Source organism: Aedes albopictus, chromosome 1 (assembly GCF_035046485.1).
Source record: "Aedes albopictus strain Foshan chromosome 1, AalbF5, whole genome shotgun sequence".
Lineage (NCBI taxonomy): Eukaryota > Metazoa > Arthropoda > Insecta > Diptera > Culicidae > Aedes > Aedes albopictus.
Window position 1 is genome coordinate 101,324,382 of NC_085136.1, and position 24,881 is coordinate 101,349,262.

The 24,881-nt window shown below is 41.6% G+C and overlaps 1 protein-coding gene across 6 annotated transcripts in view; it reads right to left on the reverse strand.

Moving 5' to 3' along the window:
* Window positions 1-24,881, reverse strand: part of LOC109409413 (uncharacterized) — a 193,665-nt gene that overhangs the window by 55,784 nt on the left and 113,000 nt on the right. Inside the window, exon 1 of one of the 6 annotated variants that reach the window (XM_062845111.1) lies at window positions 1,929-2,596. The exons of 4 other annotated variants lie outside the window; for them this stretch is intronic. The gene's annotated coding sequence lies outside the window, so the exon portion shown is untranslated. Of the gene's footprint in view, window positions 1-1,406; window positions 2,597-24,881 lie in introns of those variants that run through there. One more of the 6 variants, XM_062845110.1, reaches the window with a different exon arrangement.

Consider the following 24,881-nt stretch of genomic DNA (forward strand, 5'->3'; position numbering starts at 1 on the left):
TTTACTTTTTTTCTTACCAAGCTTTTGTTACAAATCCCAGAGCTTGTTTTCAAGACATTTAAAACATTTTAATTCCCTCTTCAGGTGCTGGTGGATGGCCGGCACTTTTCGGACGTCAATAATGTTGGAACTTTTAGCAGTTCAAGTCCCAACATCGACTCAGATCACTACCTCGTAGTTTAGTAGGATTTGAGCTGGGTTATCAACCGTGTTGGTGATCGATGCTTCTCAGCATCCAGCGATTTTCAGCATTTAGCACGGTAGCCATATATCATCAAAAGCTGGACGAGCTGGCTAACGAGAGCGGCAGAGTAGGGGCGATATATTTAGGGCAGCAAAAGTAGCCGAAAAACGAATCTACCGCAAAAACAAAAGAGAGCATGAGGAAAAAATGATTGCCAAGGGGCGAGAGAGTATAGAACAAAATGATATGCGGAGGTTTTACGAAGCTGTCAATGGCATTTGTGCAGAGAAAAACAGTGCCTTTTCCCATCATGTGCATGTGACCGTGGTCAAGACAGCCATTAGACGGCTGAAGGCAAATGGAATGGATGAAATTTCGGCTGAGCTTCTCAAGCACGATAGTGAGTAGCTCCATCAACTCTTACACCGTATTGAAGATGTGGGAAGATTGGCCTGCTAGCTGGTTTGATGGTTTAAATTACCCTCTATACAAGAAAGGGTATGATGGACTGGAATGCGTGAATTACAGAGGAATAACACCTCTCAATTCAGCATACAGAATTTTGTTCGGAAGACTTCGCCACTGCTCTAGTCTTCACCTCCCCCCCCATACAAATTGCATTTTTATGTATGAAGTGGCGAAGATTAAAGTAGGGTTGTAGGGGGGGGTGAAGTCTAGTGTTTTACCCTACAACTTGCAACCCCATCATCTGTTCATGGATTTCAAGATGGCATACGATTCAGTGAAGAGAAACGAGTTATGGCAGATCGAACATGGTTTTCCGGCGAAGCTGATTAGACTGATTCGTGCGACGCTTGACGGATCGAAATCAAGTGCACTGGATGCGGATGAAATTTCCTTATCCTTCGTAATCTTAGATGGATTGAAGCTGGGCGATGCTCTTTCGAACTTACTGTTCAACATAGCACTGGAAGAAGCGATAAGGAGAGCTCTGCTGTGTAAAGGAGCAGAACTATATTGACACGGCCGCATATGCTCCTGAGCTTCGCGATCGATATCGTTCCAGAGCCCGATGCATTCATACAAATGCTGTATTTGTTACCATCATTCATCTTTAGAACAGCCGCAAACTATCAGGTACGAATCAAAAACTCAAGCGTGATAAAGTTAAGTTACAGTTGAAGGAAAATGAAACTAAAATACGAGATTAGGCACAGAAAATGACAAGTTATATGAATGATTTGCAGGTTCATGATTGTACCTCAACATATGTACATCAAGCTATGTATTCTTCAGTGACAAATCAGAGTCGTTCATTATCGTCGCCCGACGTTGTTTTCACATTCTAGAACGTCTCCGTCTCTTATTCATTTCCCTTCTCTGACATAGACATTTATGCTACGTTTCATACACTTGAGCCCATTGCTTATAGGCCGGCCAACTGTAACTGTAACTGGGTTGCACTGGCACTTTTTCAAATTAAGAACACAAAGATTCGCTTTGACGACGAAGAATCATACGACACCAATGATGGATGGGGACACTGATTTCCCCAAGGATGAAAAAAAAAACACTCAGTTCAGCTCAGCTCAGCTCAGCTCGCTCGGTTCGGTGTGTGTGTGTGTGGGTGCGTTGCGTTATAATAATTTCTTCATTTCATTTCTATAAATAAATATCCACAGCCTTCTGTCGTCCGTTTAGTCAATAACAACACTTTCACCACAATCAATCTTCAGATTTAGCCGAAGTGACCGGATTCGAACCAATTACGCGGATTATTCACCTTTCAACTCTCGGTAATTAACGGTTATTGATTACGTCACCGAATCGGCCGATTCGTATGAATCCATTTTCATCTTGCACCCGATTGGCACGACAAAGGTATAGAACTTTCTTTTGTCCGAACGAAACTCGCGACGACGACGACGCACGGTTCAAATCTCAAACGGCGACTAAGTGCGCGAGAATTCGTTCGGTCCCGGCACGGTGCGGCACACAGGCCTGCTAGAGGCACTTTTCGCGAGAAATTTTCGCGCACACATAAACACCCCTACCCTGTCCCATATGTTGCTTGCTTGCTGCTGGTTTAGCGCTAACTGATTTTTATGAGCATGTATTTACAAACATTGAACGGTCGGTCGGTCGCTATGGGTAGGACGTTCTGGTTGTGGCCATCGTCGTCGTCATCGTAGCAAGAAGGCAGTGCGTGAAGTTCTACATCGCAGCAGTTGTTCGTTCCCATTTGCATCTCGTGAGCTGTGTATGATACAGTTTTTCGATGTGCTATAGTGGCTCTCTGGAGGAAATGAGCGAATGTGGAGACTCGGAGATTCACCACACACTACTACAGTTGTTTCGCTAGTCACGGAAATGGTCGTTTAAGTATACGGCACAACATTTCACACACGAGACTTGACGGGTCCTACCAAGTGCAACAACGTTCTAGAGCAGTGGTTTTCAAGCTTATTTCTAATATTGAGGCGAACAGAGATCGATTACCAAATTGGTCTTCTACTAGAATATCCTTCATTAGAAACCAGAAGGAAGTCCCATGACAACTGTGGAGATGCAGGGGTGATAGCGAGGTCTTAAAGCAATGTTCATATGACTAACATTCCTTCCCCTTCCTGATCACCTTTAATTTGTCGTCACAACGCTGCTATGACGGACTTCATGATCTAATGGCTACCGCTTCTGATTCGCATACAGGTCTTGGCCTTAAACCCTGAGGATCTAAGGTTTTCTTGCTACCTTGCATCTTTCTACCTACTTTCTCATACTTCTGTACATACACAGATACAATTCATTGCAATGCCATCGCTAAAACCAGAAACTGGTTGAAAAGGCCGTTTCCCTTGCTTCCAGTTTCACAGCACTACGCCAAAAAAACGGCAACCCGCGAGTTGTGTTTCATCTGATCTCAGTGATCTGAACACGAAAATCTGTAACCTTTCGCCGATCAAACGGTAACCTACGCTCTAACATGAACATCTGCCAAACAGCCGTTGGCGTACTTTGGGATTTTTTGCAAGAATTCTTTTGGAAATCTGTTAGGAATTTCTTCTGGAAATCTTCCAAGAATTTCTTCAAAAATTCTTCCAAGAATTTCTTCAGGAATTCTTCCAAGAATTTCTTCAGGAATTCTTCCAAGAATTTTTTCAGGAATTTTTCCAAGAATTTCTTCAGGAATTCTTCCAAGAATTTCTTCCGGAATTCTTCCAAGAATTTCTTCAGGAATTCTTCCAAGAATTTCTTCAGGAATTCTTCCAAGAATTTCTACAGGAATTCTTCCAAGAATTTCTTCAGGAATTCTTCCAAGAATTTCTTCAGGAATTCTTCCAAGAATTTCTTCAGGAATTCTTCCAAGAATTTCTTCAGGAATTCTTCCAAGAATTTTTTCAGGAATTCTTCCAAGAATTTCTTCAGGAATTCTTCCAAGAATTTCTTCAGGAATTCTGCCAAGAATTTCTTCAGGAATTCTGCCAAGAATTTCTTCAGGAATTCTGCCAAGAATTTTTTCAGGAATTCTTCCAAGAATTTCTTCAGGAATTCTTCCAAGAATTTCTTTAGGAATTCTTCCAAGAATTTCTTCAGGAATTCCTCCAAGAATTTCTTCAGGAATTCTTCCAAGAATTTCTTCAGGAATTCTTCCAAGAATTTCTTCAGGAATTCTTCCAAGAATTTCTTCAGGAATTCTTCCAAGAATTTCTTCAGGAATTCTTCCAACAACTTCTTCAGCAATTCTTCCAAGAATTTCTTCAGCAATTCTTCCAAGAATTTCTTCAGCAATTCTTCCAAGAATTTCTTCAGCAATTCTTCCAAGAATTTCTTCAGCAATTCTTCCCAGAATTTCTTCAGCAATTCTTCCAAGAATTTCTTCACCAATTCTTCCAAGAATTTCTTCAGCAATTCTTCCAAGAATTTCTTCAGCAATTCTTCCAAGAATTTCTTCAGCAATTCTTCCAAGAATTTCTTCAGCAATTCTTCCAAGAATTTCTTCAGGAATTCGTTTAAAAAATTTTTGGCGATTCTTTCAATAAATCCTTTTGAGAGTTTTGAATTTTTTAGAGAATAATTTCAAGAAATCATATGGACATTCTATCACGAATTTCTTAGGGAACTCATTCAAAAATTTCTTTGGTAATTCTTACAAGATTTTTTTCAGGAACTCTTACAAGAATTTCATCAGAAACTCTTTCACGAATTTCTTGGGGAATGCTTTCAAGAATTTCGTCAGAAATTCTTTCAAGAATTTTTTTTACGTTCTACAAATAATTTCTTTGGGAAATTTTCCAAGAAATCTACAGGAATTCTTATAAAAATTTCTTCAGGAATTCTTCCTAGAATCTATTCAGGATTTTTTCCAAGAATTTCTTCAGGATTTCTTCCAAGATTTTTTTCAGGAATTCTTCCAAGAATTTCTTCAGGAATTCTTCCAAGAATTTCTTCAGGAATTCTTCCAAGAATTTTTTTCAGGAATTCTTCCAAGAATTTCTTCAGGAATTTTTCCAAGAATTTCTTCAGGAATTCTTCCAAGAATTTTTTCAGGAATTCTTCCAAGAATTTCTTTAGGAATTCTTCCAAGAATTTCCTCAGGAGTTCTTCCAAGAATTTCTTCAGGAATTCTTCCAAGAATTTCTTCAGGAATTCTTCCAAGGATTTCTTCAGGAATTCTTCCAAGAATTTCTTCAGGAATTATTCCAAGAATTTCTTCAGGAATTCTTCCAAGAATTTCTTCAGGAATTCTTCCAAGAATTTCTTCAGGAATTCTTCCAAGAATTTCTTCAGGAATTCTTCCAAGAATTTCTTCAGGAATTCTTCCAAGAATTTCTTCAGGAATTCTTCCAAGAATTTCTTCAGGAATTCTTCCAAGAATTTCTTCAGGAATTCTTCCAAGAATTTCTTCAGGAATTCTTCCAAGAATTTCTTCAGGAATTCTTCCAAGAATTTCTTCAGGAATTCTTCCAAGAATTTCTTCAGGAATTCTTCCAAGAATTTCTTCAGGAATTCTTCCAAGAATTTCTTCAGGAATTCTTCCAAGAATTTCTTCAGGAATTCTTCCAAGAATTTCTTCAAGAAGTCTTCCAAGAATTTCTTCAAGAATTCTTCCAAGAATTTCTTCAGGAATTCTTCCAAGAATTTCTTCAGGAATTCTTCCAAGAATTTCTTCAAGAAGTCTTCCAAGAATTTCTTCAGGAATTCTTCCAAGAATTTCTTCAGGAATTCTTCCAAGAATTTCTTCAGGAATTCTTCCAAGAATTTCTTCAGGAATTCTTCCAAGAATTTCTTCAGGAATTCTTCCAAGAATTTCTTCAGGAATTCTTCCAAAAATTTCTTCAGGAATTCTTCCAAGAATTTCTTCAGGAATTCTTCCAAGAATTTCTTCAGGAATTCTTCCAAGAATTTCTTCAGGAATTCTTCCAAGAATTTCTTCAGGAATTCTTCCAAGAATTTCTTCAGGAATTCTTCCAAGAATTTCTTCAGGAATTCTTCCAAGAATTTCTTCAGGAATTCTTCCAAGAATTTCTTCAGGAATTCTTCCAAGAATTTCTTCAGGAATTCTTCCAAGAATTTCTTCAGGAATTCTTCCAAGAATTTCTTCAGGAATTCTTCCAAGAATTTCTTCAGGAATTCTTCCAATAATTTCTTCAGGAATTCTTCCAAGAATTTCTTCAGGAATTCTTCCAATAATTTCTCCAGGAATTCTTCCAATAATTTCTTCAGGAATTCTTCCAATATTTTTTTCAGGAATTCTTCACAGAATTTCTTCAGGAATTCTTCACAGAATTTCTTCAGGAATTCTTCCCAGAATTTCTTCAGGAATTCTTCCAAAAATTTCTTTAAGAATTCTTCCAAGAATTTCTTGAAAATCTTTCAAGAATTTCTTCAGGAATTCGTTTAAATTTTTTTGGCGATTCTTTCAATAAATTGATTGAGAATCCTTTTGAGATTTTCTAAAGAATTATTTCAAGAAGATTTGTTTCACGAATTCTCACAAGAATTTCTTCAGGAACTCTTTCACGAATTTCTTGGGGAATGCTTTTAAGAATTTCTTCAGAAATTCTTTCAAGAATTTGCTTTACGTTCTTCAAATAATTTTCCTAAAATTCTTCAGGAATTCTTATAAGAATTCCTTCAGGAATTCTTCCAAGAATCTATTCAGGATTTTTTCCAAGAATTTATTCCGGAATTCTTCCAAGAATTGTTTCAAGAATTTCTCCAGGAATTCTTTTTTGAATACATTTGGAATTCTTTCAAGAATTTCCATGGGAATTATTTCAAGGATTTGTGTCAGGAACTTCTTTGGAAATTCCTTCATCATTTTTTTTTGAATTCATTCAAGAATATTTTCCGGAATTCTTTCATGAATACCTTAGGAAATTCTTTCAAACATTTTTTTAAAAACTCTTTTAAGAATTGCTTTGGCAATTCCTTCAAGAATTTTTGCAGCCATTTTATTCAAGAAATACTTTGAGAATCCTTTCGAGAATTGTGGAGCGGACCTGGTTGTGATGGTTAAAGCACGTGGCTGTCTCGCCAAGGACCTGGGATCGAATCCCATTCCCGAGAAACTCGCAAAAATGTGAGTTCTTCCTTCGGAAGGGAAGTAAAGCGTGGGTCCCGAGATGAACTAGCCTAGGGCTGAAAATCTCGTTATTACAGATAAAAAAAAAAACTTTCACGAATTTTCTTTGCGTTCTTCAAATACTTTCTCTGGGAACTTTTCCAAAAAATCTTCAGGAATTCTTATAAGAATTTCTTCAGGAATTCTTCCAAGAATCTATTCAGGAATTTTTCCAAGAATTTCTTCAGGAATTCTTCCAAGAATTGTTTCAAGAATTTCTTCAGGATTTTTTAAAATTAATTTCAAGAATTTCCATGCGAATTATTTCAAGAAATTGTGTCAGGAACTTCTTTGGAAATTCCTTCAACATTTTTTTTTTGGAATTCATTCAAGAATATTTTCCGGAATTCTTTCATGAATACCTTAGGAAATTCTTCCAAGCATTTTTATAGAAACTCTTCTAAGAATTGCTTTGGCAATTCCTTCAAGAATTTTTTCAGCCATTTTATTCAAGAAATTCTTTGAGAATCCTTTCAAGAATTGTGGAGCGGACCTGATTGTGACCAAGGACCTGTGATCGAATTCCACTCCCCAGATACTCGCAAAAATGTGAGTTCTGCCTTCGGAAGGGAAGTAAAGCGTGGGTCTCGAGATGAACTAGCTTAGGGCTAAAAATCTCGTTAATACAGATAAAAAAAATCAAGAATTTCTTTGGAAGTACTGACGTTAAAGGCGCCATTCTCGCCTAAAATAGAAGATCGCCAAGATGTGCACTATGAAGGTCCCTGTAAGTCCCACGCAGTTGTCTGCTTGCGGTTTCTTGTACAAGTGTGTAGCTGACTTTAGGGATTTTCAGGGATTCAGGAAAGAATTCCCCAAGGGATTCAGTAAAGATTTTTTCCTGTAAGTGTTCAAAAGTTTTACCAGAAATTCCTGCAAGAATCTAATCAAAAATCTGAACAGAAGCTAACCAAATTATTTGGAAGTAATTTCTTCAGAGGTGTTTATTGTGACATTCTGAAAATACATTCTTGGATTCACCTGTGTTCCCGGTTGGGAACCACTGCCCCACTGTAAACCATATAGTACAAGTATTGTGTCGGGCGACGACGACTATGGCACTGTTACGCGGATTGTAAACCGCGTTAACGGGCCTTTTCCTGCCGGACCCGACGAACTTGATTCCAAACCCGATCATTTAAATTGGTAGAACCGCGTTTCGTCGAGTTCCGACGATGGGTGTTTAAATTTTTCCATGTGGTGTGCGGGCATATGATGTGGCAGTGCAAGCGTGCAACCAGACAGACGTCAAGAAGTGCAGATAAGACACGCGCATATATGCACTATACTGAGTACAACAGAAACTACGAGTTCTTTCGTCGCGTCGGTTGGTGCAAAGTTCTGTGTCGAAAGGCAAACGAGACGACGACGACAACGACTATGGCAAGTAGGTACTATACATGCCGAGTATGTAGTAGCGATAGCAAGAAGTACCGAAGGCGATGACTAATCAAAGGGCTTCGCTGTTGTTTTACTGTTCACACAACTTAGTTGGTAGTGTTAGGAGAAAGGGAATCTCATCAACTAGTCCAAATTTATACGAAACTTGGCATGGCTTGACTTGCGATGATGGAAATATTTTTGCAGTGACGTCACTGGTTGGCACTGCGTGAATGGAATCGATTAAAACGGAAACAAGTCGCCCGGTGATGATGTTCATGTTTGGGGAAAGTTTTTGTTCCTTTTTTCGGAACAACGTTCTAACCCAACAAACATTATTGCTGAACAACAGATCAATAACCCGCTCTTAAGCTTGATTTTGAAAATTTTAGCTGTATAAGCTCTTATTCAGCTGGCATGCATTGTTACTTGGGAATCGCACGTTGGATCATGGAGCCGAATTCTTTAAGCAGGGAAGGTAACTTGTTATTAGAAAATAGCCCGAATGTAGAAGATGCAAGACTTCTCACAAACTGGTCTCATTGATTATAGCTCTCCCAACAGAAGTAGTTCAATTTATCGTCCAGATGATCTGAGGAACACCAATTACATGATTTAGTTCAGGTCGCAACAAATTATAATTCTAATAATACGCAATGCATCGCAATCTAATATAAGGAATCCTAATCCGAATCAATTCAATCTAAGATTTACAAATTATTTAATTACTGATGCTCTTTAGATGACTTGCTAATTCACAATTATTTCCTACATCTTGACGTTACCCTGACATTTCATTGCGCGTAGGGAGATACGCAGGATCAATGTCAGATGGTGCACTTGGAGTCTGAGACGTTTCCCTCAAAAAGTTTAAGTGGTTTCTGAAAAAAAGGGAAACACATTTCGTCAACGTGGTTTTGCCTAAAACCTGGACGCTTTGTAGCCAATATCAGAAAAACGCTATGTTTGGTATGAGCTTAAGCTTGATGGACCGCCCGTAGTCCATTTTCAGTGTATAAGCGCAGGTAATCTTCTATTTTTCCAGTTGGAATTTTCATCACTGCGACTACACGGTGTAACCTAGAGCGATTGAAACAACCACCGACTGTCGCCTTAGCATACGCTCAGAATCTCGAGGTAACGTTGCCAGACGAAGGCGAGCTGGATGTGGCCGCGGAGCGTCAAACGCAGTCGATGGATTAAATGGTTCGACAAGGAGTACATAGTGATTTTGAAGGAAAACAAGGTGACGTGAACGGTAATGCTGCAGCATGGAACCCGGCAAAATATGGAAAGATACAAACAGAAGACGAAACAGCAGATCCCCCTCTTTTAGATGAGAAAGCATCACCTGGGAGAAGCGAAGTGCGAAGTAATGGAACTGCTGTGTCCTTCTCGAGAAACACGGAAATTCTACCAGAAGCTCTACGCATCCCGCAACGGATTCATGTCGCGAGAAGAAATTTGCATGGACTTGACGCACAGACTTGAGGTGATGGAAAGGTGGAAGTAGCACCTTGATGAGCACCTGAACGGCGCGCAAAACGGGAATAAACCAACACTTACACTGAGTAAGGTTCAGAATGCCATATCCACCTACACAAAACCAACAAAGCAGCTGGTAAGGTTCATATCGTAGCTGAACTCATCAAGATGGGTTAAAAACAGTTAGGGTCTGGGAAACCGAATTTCGCAGAGGGTTACGGAAAGAAGATGGTCTTTCGTGCTTGCTGTTCAACATTGCTTAACAGGGTGTAATTAGGAGAGGGGATAAACACGAGTGAAACATTCAGCTGCTTGGTTTCGCTGATGATATTGATATTGCTCGTAAATTTGAGACGATGGCGGAAACGTACACTCCCGTTCAAAAGTTTGGGGTCACCCCCTCAAAAACTTGTCATTTTTTTTGACCCATATCTTCGTCAATTTGCGTCCGATTTCAAAACCCTAGGTTTCATTCAAAAGATGACTTATTATCTTTAGAAACTTTGAACATGATTTGAAAGCAACTTTTTCAAAAAAATGTGTATGTAAACTTAACCCAAAGTTGCCAAATTTTCTAAAAAATGAATATAAACTTACGGCAGCGTCGCTGGAAGTTGGGTCGACCAAATTTTAAGATGAGAGCGGTAATATGACCCATTTTCTATTAGCTTTCAACTGCTTTTTACAGAACTTAGCTAAAAAATCTAGAAAAAAAATATTAAGTAAATTAATCCTTGATGTCATCGACCAAAAGTTTGGGGTCACCCCTCAATATGATGTATCGGCCAAAAGTTTGGGGTCAGTTTCGTAAAACATGGAAAAGTGATTTGGTGATATCTTTGTCATCTATAGTTCAATTTTAATTATTTTTGGCTCATTTCAAAGATAACTAACTAAGTTTACAATTGATGTCTTCATCTTCATCAACAAATATGTTTGGTTCAATGTATATGCAGTAAGTATCATTCATTGTGTTTCAAATAAGCCAAGAAGAATTAAAATTGAATGAAAGATGACAAAGATATCAACAAATCACTTTACCATGTTTTATGATAGTGACCCTAAACTTTTGGCCGATACAGCATTTTGAGGGGTGACCCCAAACTTTTGGTCGATGACATTAAGGATTAATTTACTTAATAACTTTTTTTCTAGATTTTTTAGCTAAGTTCTGTAAAAAGCAGTTGGAAGCTAATAGAAAATGGGTCATATTACCGCTCTCATCTTAAAATTTGGTCGACCCAACTTCCTGCGACACTGCCGTAAGTTTATATTGATTTTTTAGAAAATTTGGCAACTTTGGGTTAAGTTTACATACAAAATTTTTTGAAAAAGTTTCTTTTAAATCATGTTCAAAGTTTCTTTGACTTATTATCTTTTGAATGAAACCTAGGGCTTTGACATCGGACGCAAATTGGCGGAGATATGGGCCTAAAAAAATGACATGTTTTTGAGGGGGTGACCCCAAACTTTTGAACGGGAGTGTACATCCGACTAAAGAGTGAAGCCAGGCGAATTGGATTAGTCATTAATGTGTCGGAGACAAAGTACATGATGGCAAAGGGCTCCAGGGAGGAATCACCGCGCCCGCCACCCCGAATTTATATCGACGGTGATGAAATTGAGGCGGTTGAAGAATTCGTGAACTTGGGCTCGCTGGTGACCGACAACGACACCAGCAGAGAAATTCAGAGGCGCATTGTGGCAGGAAATCGTGCTTACTTTGGACTCCGCAGAACTATCTGCAAACGAACGTCCTCTTGGGCACGAAACATGAACCCTACGTGCAGAGGACCAACGCGCCCTTGGAGTTTTCGAACGGAAGGTGTTGCGTACTATCTACGGCGGAGTGCAAATGGAAGACGGGACTTGGAGAAGGCGAATGAACCATGAGCTGTATCGGCTGCTTAGAGAATCAACCATTGCCCATACCGCGAAAATCGGGAGGCTACGGTGGGCGGGTCACGTCATCAGGATGTCGGATAGCAACTCGACTAAAATGGTTCTCGGGAGTCATCCGACCGGTACCGTAAACCGGGGTCAAATTGATCAGCGGGGTGAAATTGATCACTCGAGTACTACATTGTAATTCCACACTAGGAACTCTTAAGCGTCGTAATGATCTTAAACTTTTAACGTCATCTGATTCGTAGATATCTAGAGATGAGTGTAGACTTTTAATTTTTTAGAAAATGTTAGTTTTGCCTTATTTTTTCAAGGAATTTGCAATGTATTTCTCATTTAGCTGCAATCATTGCTACTAAACAATCAATTGCAAATAGGACTTCCCGTGAATTCTCTGTTTTAACATTTTTGTGGAGCCTTGGTATGCATGTAATGCAGCTAATCAGAAAATGAAATAGTTATAAAAAGTTCATTTTATGAAGAAATAATCATTTTTTTGTGATAGAAATCACTTATTTTAAATGAAATTGCCTACCTTTAGGCGTTTAAGGGGAAATTTAAAAATTTAATTTTGCATTTAAAGTAATAAATTCACTAGTTGTAAGATTTTAAACGCGTTATTCAGTTTTAGAAGAGCAAAATTAAGCGGTGAAGGAAATTTTCCTTTCCAACCGATGCTTAATTGTTTACTGATCAATTTCGCCCCAAAGTGGCATTTCCAATATTTTGATATTTGAAGGTGTTTAACTTAAAGTTTAAATTTGTTGAACAAAATTCTGTCACATGGTTCCATGGAGATCCACTGGGTACTGGTTTTACAGAAATTCTTTTGGCAATATTTGAACAGGCACTTATGTTATCCGCAAAAGTTGTTTTGAAGTGATCAATTTGACCCCGGATTACGGTACAAGAAGACGTGGAGCGCAGCGAGTCTGTGGGTCGACCAAGTGGAGGACGATCTGCGGACCCTACGCAGAGTGCGGGACTGGAGACAAACAGCCATGGACCGAGTGGAATGGAGACGGCTACTATGTACAGCAGAGACCACCCCGACCTTAGCCTGATCGGTAAGGTAAGTAATCATTCGGAATGATGTCAACAAAGTGCTATCCCAGATCATCTTCCGTCGTTTGTTGCCTAAAGTGATTGAGTTCGTGGAAAGTTATCAAGACGGCTTCGTCGACGGCCGGTCGCCAACGGATACCATTATCAAAGTATGGAACAAACGCTCTAGCTAGATATTCCGTAAATGCTCGGTCTCAGTGCATCTCTTGTTCATCGTTCCCAAGACGGCATTTGATTAGGTAGAGCCTGGGATTATTTCTTAAACGAGCCTTATCCACACACAATACACGAAATGTAGACTTACCATCTTTAGCGCTTCCTTGGGAGGTGACCATTCATCTATTTTTTTATCTGTGTTAACGAGATTTTTAGCCCTAGGCTAGTTCATCTCGGGACCCACGCTTTACTTCCCTTCCGAAGGAAGAACTTACATTTTGTGAGTTTGTCGGGAGTAGCATTCGATCCCAGGTCCTCGGCGTGATAGTCTAGTGCTCTAACTATCACACTAGGTCCGCTCCACACCATTCATCTATTCACTAGGTAACTCAAGCAAAAAGGCTTAAGCCTAACGTGTGCTCAGCCTGCTGAACTTCCGTAAGTCGGTGGCTCTAGGTGGCCAAGAAGAAGTATGTATGTGTTTTGGCCAAGAAGTGCAACGTGGTCGATGCGCGCAAGAAGGAAAGGTCTACACAAACGGACGGTTTTTTCTTTGCCGGAAGATCGACAGTGGCTCAAGACAACATGTAGCTTGCCGGAGCCGTAGGTGAAAGAGCAAACCGCTGGCCTTCTGAAACCACCCTATGAATCATGGGCAAGAAGCACCTTGCAGAGGACGGTAGACTATTCAAGGCGACGGGTTGGGCGAGGAAACAAGCACCCATGCTAGTTACAAAACGCGCAAGATGGAACACGGAAAGGATAAGCCCCAAAAGATGAACCCCCCTAGAAGGCTAGAAACCCCGCCAGGGGATCGCCAGCCTTCATCCAGGGGGTCGCGAGGAACAGTCAACAAATGAGGGATATTCTAGGGTGGGTTGCGAAAAGTACGTCTGCTGGCAAAAGGGGGTCGCGCATCAATGAAGTTTGGGAACCTATGAGCTAGGGAGCCGATAAAGTGCTATTAATGGGCTGACATGCTCTATATTGCCGCCCAATAACCCTGTGAGCCACAAAAGGCGAAATACAGTGCTAATGGTTTCCTGGGTGGTCTTCAAGACCCATAAGCGGCTGTTCTGGTACGGAAGATGATTCTGGTCCTGAAGAAGGAGACGCGCAGAAGGGCACGTCCTGTAAGGAGACCAAGAGGTCTTGAGCCAGGGGGTACAGATTGGATCCCCGATGGCGGAGACAAATCCTCAGTGCAAAATCGTGAATAAGATAACTGACGCTGAGGAGCTCACAGCCGCCCTCAGGCATCAGTGCGAGATCGATGTACCGAGCACATTGATCCGCCTGTGAAAAGGCCCGGTAGGTGTCCAGATCGCCGTGGTCAAGCTTCCAGTATGGGGCTTCAAAATGGTGAGTCGACAAGGAGCGTCCAACATAGCTCTGGTCCTCACAAGTTCCTACCTCATGCTTCCACGAGTCAATCGATGACAAAGACCGCCAAGCTAAGAGTTGTGTGCTTAGTTGGTAATGCAGTTAGGGCACTGTTATTCGTCTGACTTGTAGGTTGAGGAGACAAGGATTGAAAAGACCAACGGATCTGGAGATGTCAACAGTTTATGGGGATTTACAACAACAGCGTAAAAGGGAATAGGGACCGCTCAGCAATGCTAACGTAATAATTAGTTCGACGAGGAGTGCGACGAACGAAAAGAATGCCGCCAGAAGTCCAATGATAGTGACAGGTACCCGATTAAACATGGAGCGGTACAGGGTGGAAAGAGCAGTAAGAGAAACTAATTCACCGCAGTAAAAAACGGCAGTACGAAGAGAGTGTGATTGCAGAAGCGCAGGAAAATATGGACGGAAACGATATGCGGAGGTTTTATGCAACTGTCAATGGTGCGCGGCACAATACTGCGCCAGTGTCCGCCATGTGCAATGAACAGGAAGGAAATTTGCTGACAGACAAAACAATGGTGGCAGTCAGGTAGAAGGAGCACTTTGAAGATTTGTTGAATGGTAGCAGTGAAGGAGCACCCAGAAACAGGATTACCATGGATGACGCTCAAGCAGTGGAACCACCAACACTGGATAAGGTTAAGAAGCCCCTTAAGGAGCTGAAAATAGCAATGATGCTGGGAAGGACGAGATCCCGGTCGAACTTCTCAAGCACGGAGACGAGCAGCTACATTAACGGACACGAGACATGTACGATGCTCGAGGAGGACCTGCAAGCACACGGAGTTTTCGAGCGACGGGTGCTAAGAACGATCTTCGGCGGCGTGCAGGAAAATGGTGTGTGGCGGAGAAGGATGAACCACGAGCTCGCTGCACTTTACGGCGAACCCAGCATCCAGAAAGTGGCCAAAGCCGGAAGGATACGGTGAGCAGGGCATGTTGCAAGAATGCCGGACAACAACCCTGCAAAGTTGGTGTTTGCTAACCATCCGGTTGTTACAAGAAGGCGAGGAGCGCAGAGAGCACGATGGGCGGACCAGATGGAGCGTGATCTGGCGAGTGTTGGGCGTGACCGAGGTTGGAGAGCTGCAGCTGCAAATCGAGTATTATGGCGGCAAATTGTTGATTCAGTATTATCATGAATTTGATGTTAACTAAATAAATGAAATGAAGATACTGTTGCGTGTCCTGTTTAACAGACTGAGACCTCTTGAAGAGTCCTTCGTCGGCTAATATCAGGCTGGTTTTCGTGAGGGCCAATCTACGACGGATCAAATATTTAACCGGCGGATGATCCTATGTAGATAAATTTCGGGAATATATCTTGCAAACATACCATCCGTTCATTGATTTTAAAGTAGCGTACAATTCAGTGAAAAGAAATAAGTTTTGCCAGATAATGTTAGCTCATGGTTTTCCGGCAAAACTAATTAGGCTGATACGTACAAAGCTGGATGGATCAAAATCAAGTATTCAAATCACAGACGAAAGGTCTACCTCGTTTGTGACTTTAGATGGATTGTAGCAGGGTGATGCTCTTTCAAATTTACTGCTAACATTGCACTTGAAGGAGCGGTTAGGAGAACTAGCGTGCAGAGGAATGGTACTATCATAAGCACACTGTCGCACATGCTCATCGGGTTTCCGGACGATATTGATCTCATCGGAATTTATCGTAGGGCAGTGGAATAAGCTTATGCTCTTCTGAAGGAGATACAGCGTGGATAGTGTTGACGATTAACTCTGCCAAGACAAAGTAGATGATAGCGGGTTGACACAGAGGCAGGCCTAGTGGTGTTGTTGCTGAGGTAGTGATTGATGTGGATGTGTTTGAACTTGTTGATTATATTGCAACACTTGTGACATGTGGCCATGGCGTTGCCCGTGAAGTGAATAGGCGGTTGCGAAAAGGGTCTTTTACGAGTTGCGTAACCAGTTTAGGTCCCGTAACTTGTAAGCGCAAACGAAATTGGTGATCTATTATACGTTCGGCTTTGGAGTAAAGTTACTTTGTAGCTAACATGGGGGGGGACGGGAGGGTCTGGCCAAAGTCTACGCTTCATACAAATTTCGAAAATTTTGTATGAACAAAAGTCTACGAGGGGGGAGGGGGGTGGTTCTGAGATGGCCGAAAAAAAGTCTACGTAGTTTATGGACAGCGCCTAACACAGTCTGGAGAGTTGACGATGGGTACACACATACTGACCATCTGGCGATTCGATACAGGGTCGAATATGAATGAAGACGACCACAGCCGAGAGTCATCGATAGCTATCATGGACCTGACTTCGGGATGACTTCGAGCATCGACAAGCCGGCATTCGTGAAAGGGTTGCTCATGGAGGATAACACCGATGACCTAGATGGAATCCTTGGTCACGCGTGCGACGACGAAACTGCTGAAATCGCAAAGGCTCCACGCATCATGATTGAGAGCTAGGAGAGGGATGCGAAGGGCTCGTACTGATGAGGGTAGATCGAAAAGAAATGAGGTTTACAAATCGGCTAAACTGACATTGAACAAGGTGCGCAAGCGAACGAGCCCAAGATGCTGCAGAGGATCATGGATCATGGATATGCTACGATACACGACCATTGGCTCCCATCTCCTATGACCAAGCCAGGTTTCCCCGACGACAAATTAGGAACTCATCAGCGAAGTCGCTCAGGGTGAAGAAGGCACCGCACCGGGTTCTCACGGTATATAAACCGAATGTAGCCATTAAGGCGACCATCGAGGCTCGTCCTAAAATGTTTGGAATGGCTATGCAGATGTGTCTGGACAAAGGCGAATTTCCGTAGATGTGGAAGCCACCTGATGACCCGTCGGTGAACAGATCAATCTGTCTGCTGGACACCGCCAAGAAGCTTTTGCTACGAATTGTTTTGGCGAGACTGGTGGTCTATAATTGAGAGAGCTCAGATGACTCTGGCCTCTCGGATATAGCCAGTTTGGTTTCCGGAGAGGACGATGGATGGTGGACGCTATTAGGATAAAGACCGGAATGTCCGAGATAGCGCTCCTAAAGAAACGAAGGGGGTACTGCGTAGTTGTTACGCTACACGTGAAGAACGCGTTCAACACTGTCAGGTGGGCTACCATCGAGAACTCCATATGTCACCTAGGAATGTGCCAGATTGGTCAGATTATCACATCAAAAGTGTCAATCAATGCCACATATGGTATGATATCTTGACATAATCGCTTTTAAATGACACTAGTATTACAACTAGATTTACTAAATTACATCACAGCTTACATGTCTCACACATGTCGTGCACCTTTCCTGATAGCCCATCTAATTTAGGCTTCAAGCCAATGATGTTGTTCAGCTTAATTGCCATTGCTGCTAGCTACCTAGTTTTCATAACATCCCGAATCTGATAATGCGACGAACACGGAAACTAGCTAACACCATCATGGAAGACTTAGACTCTACGTCAACTGCACACCGGTGACGGCGGAGTGGCGTAAATCAAACACTATAATCACGCAAATAAACTCTAATAGCCTATCTTCTCAGCCTCAGCCCCAGAGATACCCGCGATTCCGTAATATCACATGCCATCATCAATATCGTCGACATGCCGCGATCGACTTTTCACTCTGGAAATGGAAACGTATCTACCTACCATACCTGCTGCGGTGCAACCTGTAAAATGGTAAGCACCGATACTCGTTCTCGATTTCCCGCTTCACGACGACGCGACGTGGTTACGTAAATGAGGAAAAGAGCCCTCGGTGCTTGCCTTGGACCCAATCGACCGACCCAAGAGCCGGTTTGTCATCGATCGACCGTTTGTGACCCTCGAATGCTTGAAGCAAAACAAAACCCCGAAAAAAAGGCATCAATGGAATTCCTCCATTCGACGTCGGCGCGCGAGTAACGCGCGAATTACATCACGGCCGTTTAAGACCCGAGCGCAGCGCAGCCGACGAGAGACCCGAAATTATCCAAGACCCAATTTTCCACAATTTGGATAGCAGCAATGCTATGCACCTGCTGCTCAGCTAGTGGTTGTTCGACGAACCTCGCTCGGTGAGATCCAAAAATGGCAACAGGGGGGCGGGACAATTTTGCAATTACCCGCCAAATTAGCAAGTGCTGATGAGTTGATGCCAGGGCTGCGCCGGCGATCGTTTTGAGTGGTCCATGGGGTGTAGAAATTAGGAGGAGCGATCGATCGATCGATCGGATCGATTGGAACCGGTTATGTCGCTTGGGGCGCCTTGATCAAATCTCATTTTGGGACTAGCCCAAATGCCAGAGATCCTCAATTGTGTGTGGTCTTTCGACTGTAATTTGGGATTGTTCACGGCGTTGAACGTTTTAGTGATCAACTGAGCAGAAAAGCTGAAAAATCGAGTTACGGAGAAAATGTCCTTAACCGATCGATTTGCGACACACCCATAACACCTAGATAGCGATCATTCGAGCGGGTGAGATTATGGGTTCCAGATAAAAATATGAAAGGTAAAATCACGACGAGGAAGTACTTCCTTACGTGGTGAAAACTTGTTTCACTTCATAGGCGATACTTTGAGACCGGGGTTCAAATCGGCTATCTGCGAGCAGAGTGCCCAAGGCAGGAAATGTACTTAAACTAGCCCTAGCACCGCCATACAGACTGACCCCACTCGAACCGCCACCATGAAGTGGCTATAAGCTAACAACCGGGCAGCGCTGCTTGAAACGAAAGCGAAAGTTGGCAAGGCGGTTGCCTTATTGAGGCTGGCTGCTGGATGAAGCTTTATATCGACGAAGTTGTCGCACCAAGCTACGGCGATGGTTAGACTCGCAATGACTGCAGCATCTACATCGACGACCACCGACTGTTTCCTACCGATGAAGCGTGAAATTGGAAAAAGAGGTGTGCCCCCGATGTCACCATCGCCTTTCGATGCAGCTTTCGTTTGAGACTGCAGAAGGCATAGCAAGCGCCACAAGCATGGGTCATCTTTCTTAAAAAAAGGTTGAATTATTTATGCTGATGCGCATTGGTACTTCCCGTTGCAAGCAACGAAGAAAGCTTCGTGATGAACTTATTGATCTTCGGTCGTATTTCGGACAGTAGTTAAAAGTGCAAAAACTGATGTCACCTTTGTCACCCGCCAATAATATGCAATCATTGCAATACTCAGTGTTGCAGCACCCACAAAGTTTTGCATCACCCAAAATAAGGAGGACAAATAGAGTAAGCCTAGAAGCAATGAGGTTGTGGGTACGAGTTGCATTTTCAAAGAGAATTAGGGGGATCATAATTGATTTGAGACACAAAGACCTGATATAACGCTAGCAAGATGCGATTCACCCCCGGATGAGCTGCAGTGAAACCTTTGACCCAATCCTTACCATGTCCATCCCTCAAAATGTGACCTTCTAACCTCGAGCTGCCAAGAGTACCCTGGCTTCCACCCATTACTAACAGATATCATGAAAAAGTTATTACTCTGTATAATGTATACTATTAAGTACAAAAAAAGATCTTCGGCTCCGCAAAGCGTTATACGCGATTGAACCCCAACTAAATGAACTAGATAAAAAAAATACAAAAACCTGATATAATCACATTTTTGGGTGATGCAAAACTTTTTAGGGTGCTGCAAACTGATCGTGCGCAACCATAGCTCACTATGCAGATACAAGGATAAGATGTGATACCAGCAACGTCTCTCTCTCTGATGTCATAGCTTGCTGTCTTATATTCCCGCATTGCAAGATTACTGGTCCCCAAATTGGTCTCTTTTAGGCTGACTAGTTGTCTTATCCTGTCCTAGACTCAGGAGACACAAAAGACCCAGATTACCCAGAAAACCCAGAAGATCCAGAAGACCCAGAGGACTCAGAGGACTCAGAAAACCCAGAAGACTCAGACGACCCTGAATATCGAAGACCCAGACCCAGAGGAATCATAAGGCCCAGAAAACAAAGAATACCAAGAAGACCTAGAAAACCAAGAAGAACATGAAAACAAAGAAAACCAAGAAAGCCAAGTAGACCCAGAAGATCCAGACAATCCAGAAAACTCAGAAAACCCCAAGACCCAGAAGATCCAAACGATCCAGAAGACCCAGAAAACCCTGAAGATCCAGAGGACCCAGAAGACTCAGAAGACCCAGAAGACCCAGAAGACTCACAAGACCCAGAGGACTCAGAAGACTCAGAAGACCCAGAAGACTCAGACGACCCTGAAGATCCAGAAGACCCAGACCCAGAGGACTCAGAAGACCCAGAAAACAAAGAAGACCAAAAAGACCTAGAAAACCAAGAAGTACATGAAAACCAAGAAGACCAAGAAAACCAAGAAAACCAAGAAGACCAAGAAGACCTAGAAGATCCAGACAATCCAGAAGACAATAGAAAAAATGAAGTTTTGTGTGCCTTCTTACTACGTCTCCCTCCTCCGTAGAAACTTCACTAACTATCGAAACAATCTCATTCAATAATATGTCTTATTTTTACACTTATTCGTGCTCTACACTTTTATTACATTGAATCTGATATAAGCGAGTTGTACCGCTTTCCCTAAATAGGAAAATGGTAAACATTATAAATTTACGCCTGTGTTGGTGAATATTTTGGCTGGAGTATAAACTTATGCTCCACTTAAAGAGTCACAATCTACCCTGTCAAACTCCAAATTGAAAAAAATAGGCTACCGTTTCCTTGATGTTAATTTTTCTGGAAGGCTTTTTTCCATTGAGATTCCTCCAGAAGTTTCTTCGGGGATATCTTTAGGAAATCTCTAGGATTTTTTCTATGCAATCAATTGGAATTTCTTCAAAACTTTTTTTAGGTTTCCCCATAAAGTTACTTCTGGAATTCCTTCAAGAATGATTCTGGGATATCTCTAGAGTCCAGGTTATTGTTTCATTCCCGATTGATAATCTCTTGGAATTCATTGAGAACTTTTGGAAAAGTTTCTAAATTTCTTCAGGAGTTTCTTCTTGTATTAACTTAAATGTCCCTTTTAAATTCCTTCTGAAGTTTCTTTAAAGATTCCGTCAGGATTCGGAATTTATAAAGGAACTCATTCTGGGTCGAATAAAGTCATTCTCTTGAAATTCCCCCAGGAGTTAATTTTGAGATTAATCAATATTTTTTGAAAAGACACTACACCGTCTTCAACCAGAGGTTGCACAGACTGTACGATCACTGTTGTCTCAGACAATACACGAAACACCTAGTGGTCCATTGGAGAATCTTATGCCTGACGAAAAGTTTTCATCGACTGGAGCAGGAATCGAACTCGCACTCCGAGGCTTACGAAACGGCCAGACGACTGACGTCCTTACCGCACGGCTACGAAGCCCACAATTTTCCATACGAAATTTCTGCAGGAGTTTCTCAAAGGTTTTCAATAGAATTTCCTACGGGGATTCTTCCTAGATTAGTATTTGAAATACATGCTGAAACCCCTACAGAAATTCTTTCAGATATTCACCCACATTTTTTCCTGAGATTCCTCGTCAGAAAATGCTTCTGAAATTCTTCAGAGAGTATTTTCTAGCATTTTTTTAAGGAAATCCTGTGAATCCTTCAAGAGAAGTCTTCCAAAAGTTTACGTAATCCTCCAAGAGTTTCTTCTGGAATTCGCCCAGGAGTACCTTCTGCAAATCATTCAATAATTTCTCCCGAAAATGTTCTTAAAAGTTCCCTGTGACAATCATTCGAAAGATTTTTTTTCTGGGAACTCTGCAGGAGTTTTTTTTGTATTTGTGCAGTTGAGAGTTCCTTCTGGAACTTTTTTGCTGGATTCTCTCTATTATCATCTTTGAAATTTCGTTCGGATTTCTTACTGCGGTTCCTCCAACAGCTCCTTCTAATAATCCTCCAGGAACTTATTCCAGGAATCCTCCAGAAGTCGCTTTCGAGAATACTTCATGAGCTTCTTTTGGGAATCCTCCATGAGATCGTTCTGGAATTCCTCCAGGAGTACCATCTGCAAACCGTTCAACAATTTCTTCTTAAAATACTCTACAAGTTTCATGTGAAAATCCTTCCGAAGATTGGTGGGAGTTCAGCTTTGCCGTCTTAAGTTCTCTAGAACGACCGTTTATGACTCGTCCCTACGTTTCGGCAATTGTTTGTGCCTTCTTCAGGGGAACTGGGGGGAGGGGTTTATTTTAAATGTTGTTTTGTACAATATCGTAGGGACTGCACTAGACTGCAAATCCGAACTCCCACTAATCGTTTCATCCAAACAGTCGAACCCTCGAACATCCAAAATCCTTCTGAAGTTCCTTGTGAGAATACTTCAAAAGTTTCTACTGCGAACTCTGCAGGAGTTCTTTTTGTTAATTGTGCAGTAGGAGTACCTTCTAAAACTTGGATCTTGAATGTTTGTAAGAGTTTTAGCTGGATTCTCTCAATTTTCGTCTCCAGAATTTATCCGGGATTTATTACTGCTCTTCCTCCAACAGTTCCTTCTGGGATTTGCTTCAGGAGCTTATTCTAGAAATCTTACAGAAACTGATTTAGGAATCCTTCAGGAGCTTCTCTTAAAAATCCTCCTAGAGTTGCTGCTGGAGTTCTCCTAAAAGTACCTTCTGCAAATCATTCAACAATTTCTTCTGAAAAACTCCAAGAAGTTCCTTGTGAAAATCCTCCAGGAGTTCTTCGTGAGAATCCTTCAAAAAGTTCTTCTGCAGAATCCTTCATAAGGTAACTTTGGTTTTTATTAGAAATCGTCCAGAGTTCCGTGTGGGGAAACTGCAGGATTTCTTGTTAGGATTCCCTCAGGATTATTTTCTGGAAATCATCCAGCAGTTTCTTCTGGGAATTTTTCATGAGTTCCTGAATAAATGTCTAGATCGAATTCCTCGGCCCAGACCAAAATCTGGTAGGAATCCCTGAAGGAGCTTCTGAAGGATTTCCTGGATAAATTCTCAGGAGAAGCCAAAAAAGAATCTGGAGGAATCCTCAGTAGGAATTTCTGAAGGAACCGAGATGGCATTTGTGGAGTAATCTTATATGGAATTACTGGATGGAGTTGCCGGGTAAGCTTTCTGTATAAATCTCCTATAAGTAATCCCTGAAGAAATCCCCTGATGAAAGAAAAACTAGTGAAGTGTTCTAAGCTACAAAAAAAAAATGAAGCAGGGCTAGAAACACTCACTTGTACTCAGATATACTCATTTGCTATTCTCTCAGCTTGGAAGCCTGCAATAAAAAAACAGTGTATAGAGGAGTTTTTCTGTGTAGTTTTATCTAAAAGTTTGTCGAACAAAGTAAGGGTCGCACACGTATACCAAAATCGTGGTAGAGCTATGAATGCGACTCTCTAGGAGTGAGCATAATTTGCATTCATTGTGTGCAGAGTCGCCTTCATTGCTCTCTTACGGATTCAATATGTGTTTGCAACCCTTACTCTATTCGTGTTTTCATCCCTGAAATGAAGTGAAATTATGCGTGAGAAGAAGCTTGAACCATGCACTATTTATTGTGAGTTTCTTTGGCCACTGGATTCGAAGGCCGATTCGACACCAAACGTCTTTTTCGAAGAGCCTCGTCAATTGAGTCCCCTTGATGTCACTTTTGCACAAACTACCTCGTTTTTTATGCGACCTTTTGCTGTCATCGTTGCAAAAAAGAGAACAAAGATGAAATATGAGCGACCAGCAAAAAAGCACGTGTCACTCTGACACTTTTGACACATTTGACTGTAAAGCCAGGTGTGAAGGCAAACACGGACCATTTCTGGGACTGTTCGTGGCACGATCGTTCCAAAACGTCGTGTTCGATAATGGGCACAATACCAAAAATGTTTTGTAAGCTGTCTAATAGAGATCGTCCCTGTCCTTCCGTAACGTACGGCCGATCATGGAATTCAAAATTCGCGATCCAGATGTAAGGCCAGAATTGCAAATCCCTGACATTACATCGATTGATGCAGACATGTAGCTTTTGAATATTATCTGCACACTTTATCTCATTGGTTCTGCTTAATTACATATTGTTGGAACTACTTTGGTACTACAGTATCGTGTACTTTTGACAGTTGAACGAAGAGTACGTGGGTGTGTGATTGTGTTGCTGTTGTTTATCAATCCATCACAGTAGAAGTTCAAGAGGTGGGTCTTTGTGCAATAGTTTGTTTCGAGAGCACAGTTTCTCAGAGGAGGCCTACTATAAAATGACAGCTTGTATCAGCTTGACGAAAAGTTGCTGATGACGGACGCGCCTGGGAATTAAGCCCATGACCATCCGCCTACAAAGCTAGCCTCCCTGTTATCCTCGAGTCCACAAGATGTGCTTGAACATGCATTATCTATGACCCTATTTACGTAGATATTTTTGCCGCCGAGTTTATCTGGTTACCAACATATTGGAACTTGTCAATTTTCTTGGTTATTATTAAGTTGAAGGGGGTGTCCGTGACATCAAACGATTTGATTTAGCAGACAATGAAGAACGCAAAAACTATGTACTGCGCTACCAGTAGGTTTTAGTTATTATTAGGGAATCTCGGATCACCTCATAGATTTCTGTGGAACGCAAAATCTGTACCCTTTTTCGCAGTCAGCTTTCCTTGTTCAATTTTCTATAGTGGTAGTTCAATTCTCTGAAGGCGATCATGAGACTAGCTACGATTATAACTACACTGCCAGCTGATAGCCAAGTGTTTTACATAAACACTTTCCCACCACAGCAGCATTTCCTCCATAATTTGTCATCACATTTACCCCCATAAACAGCCAAACTAATG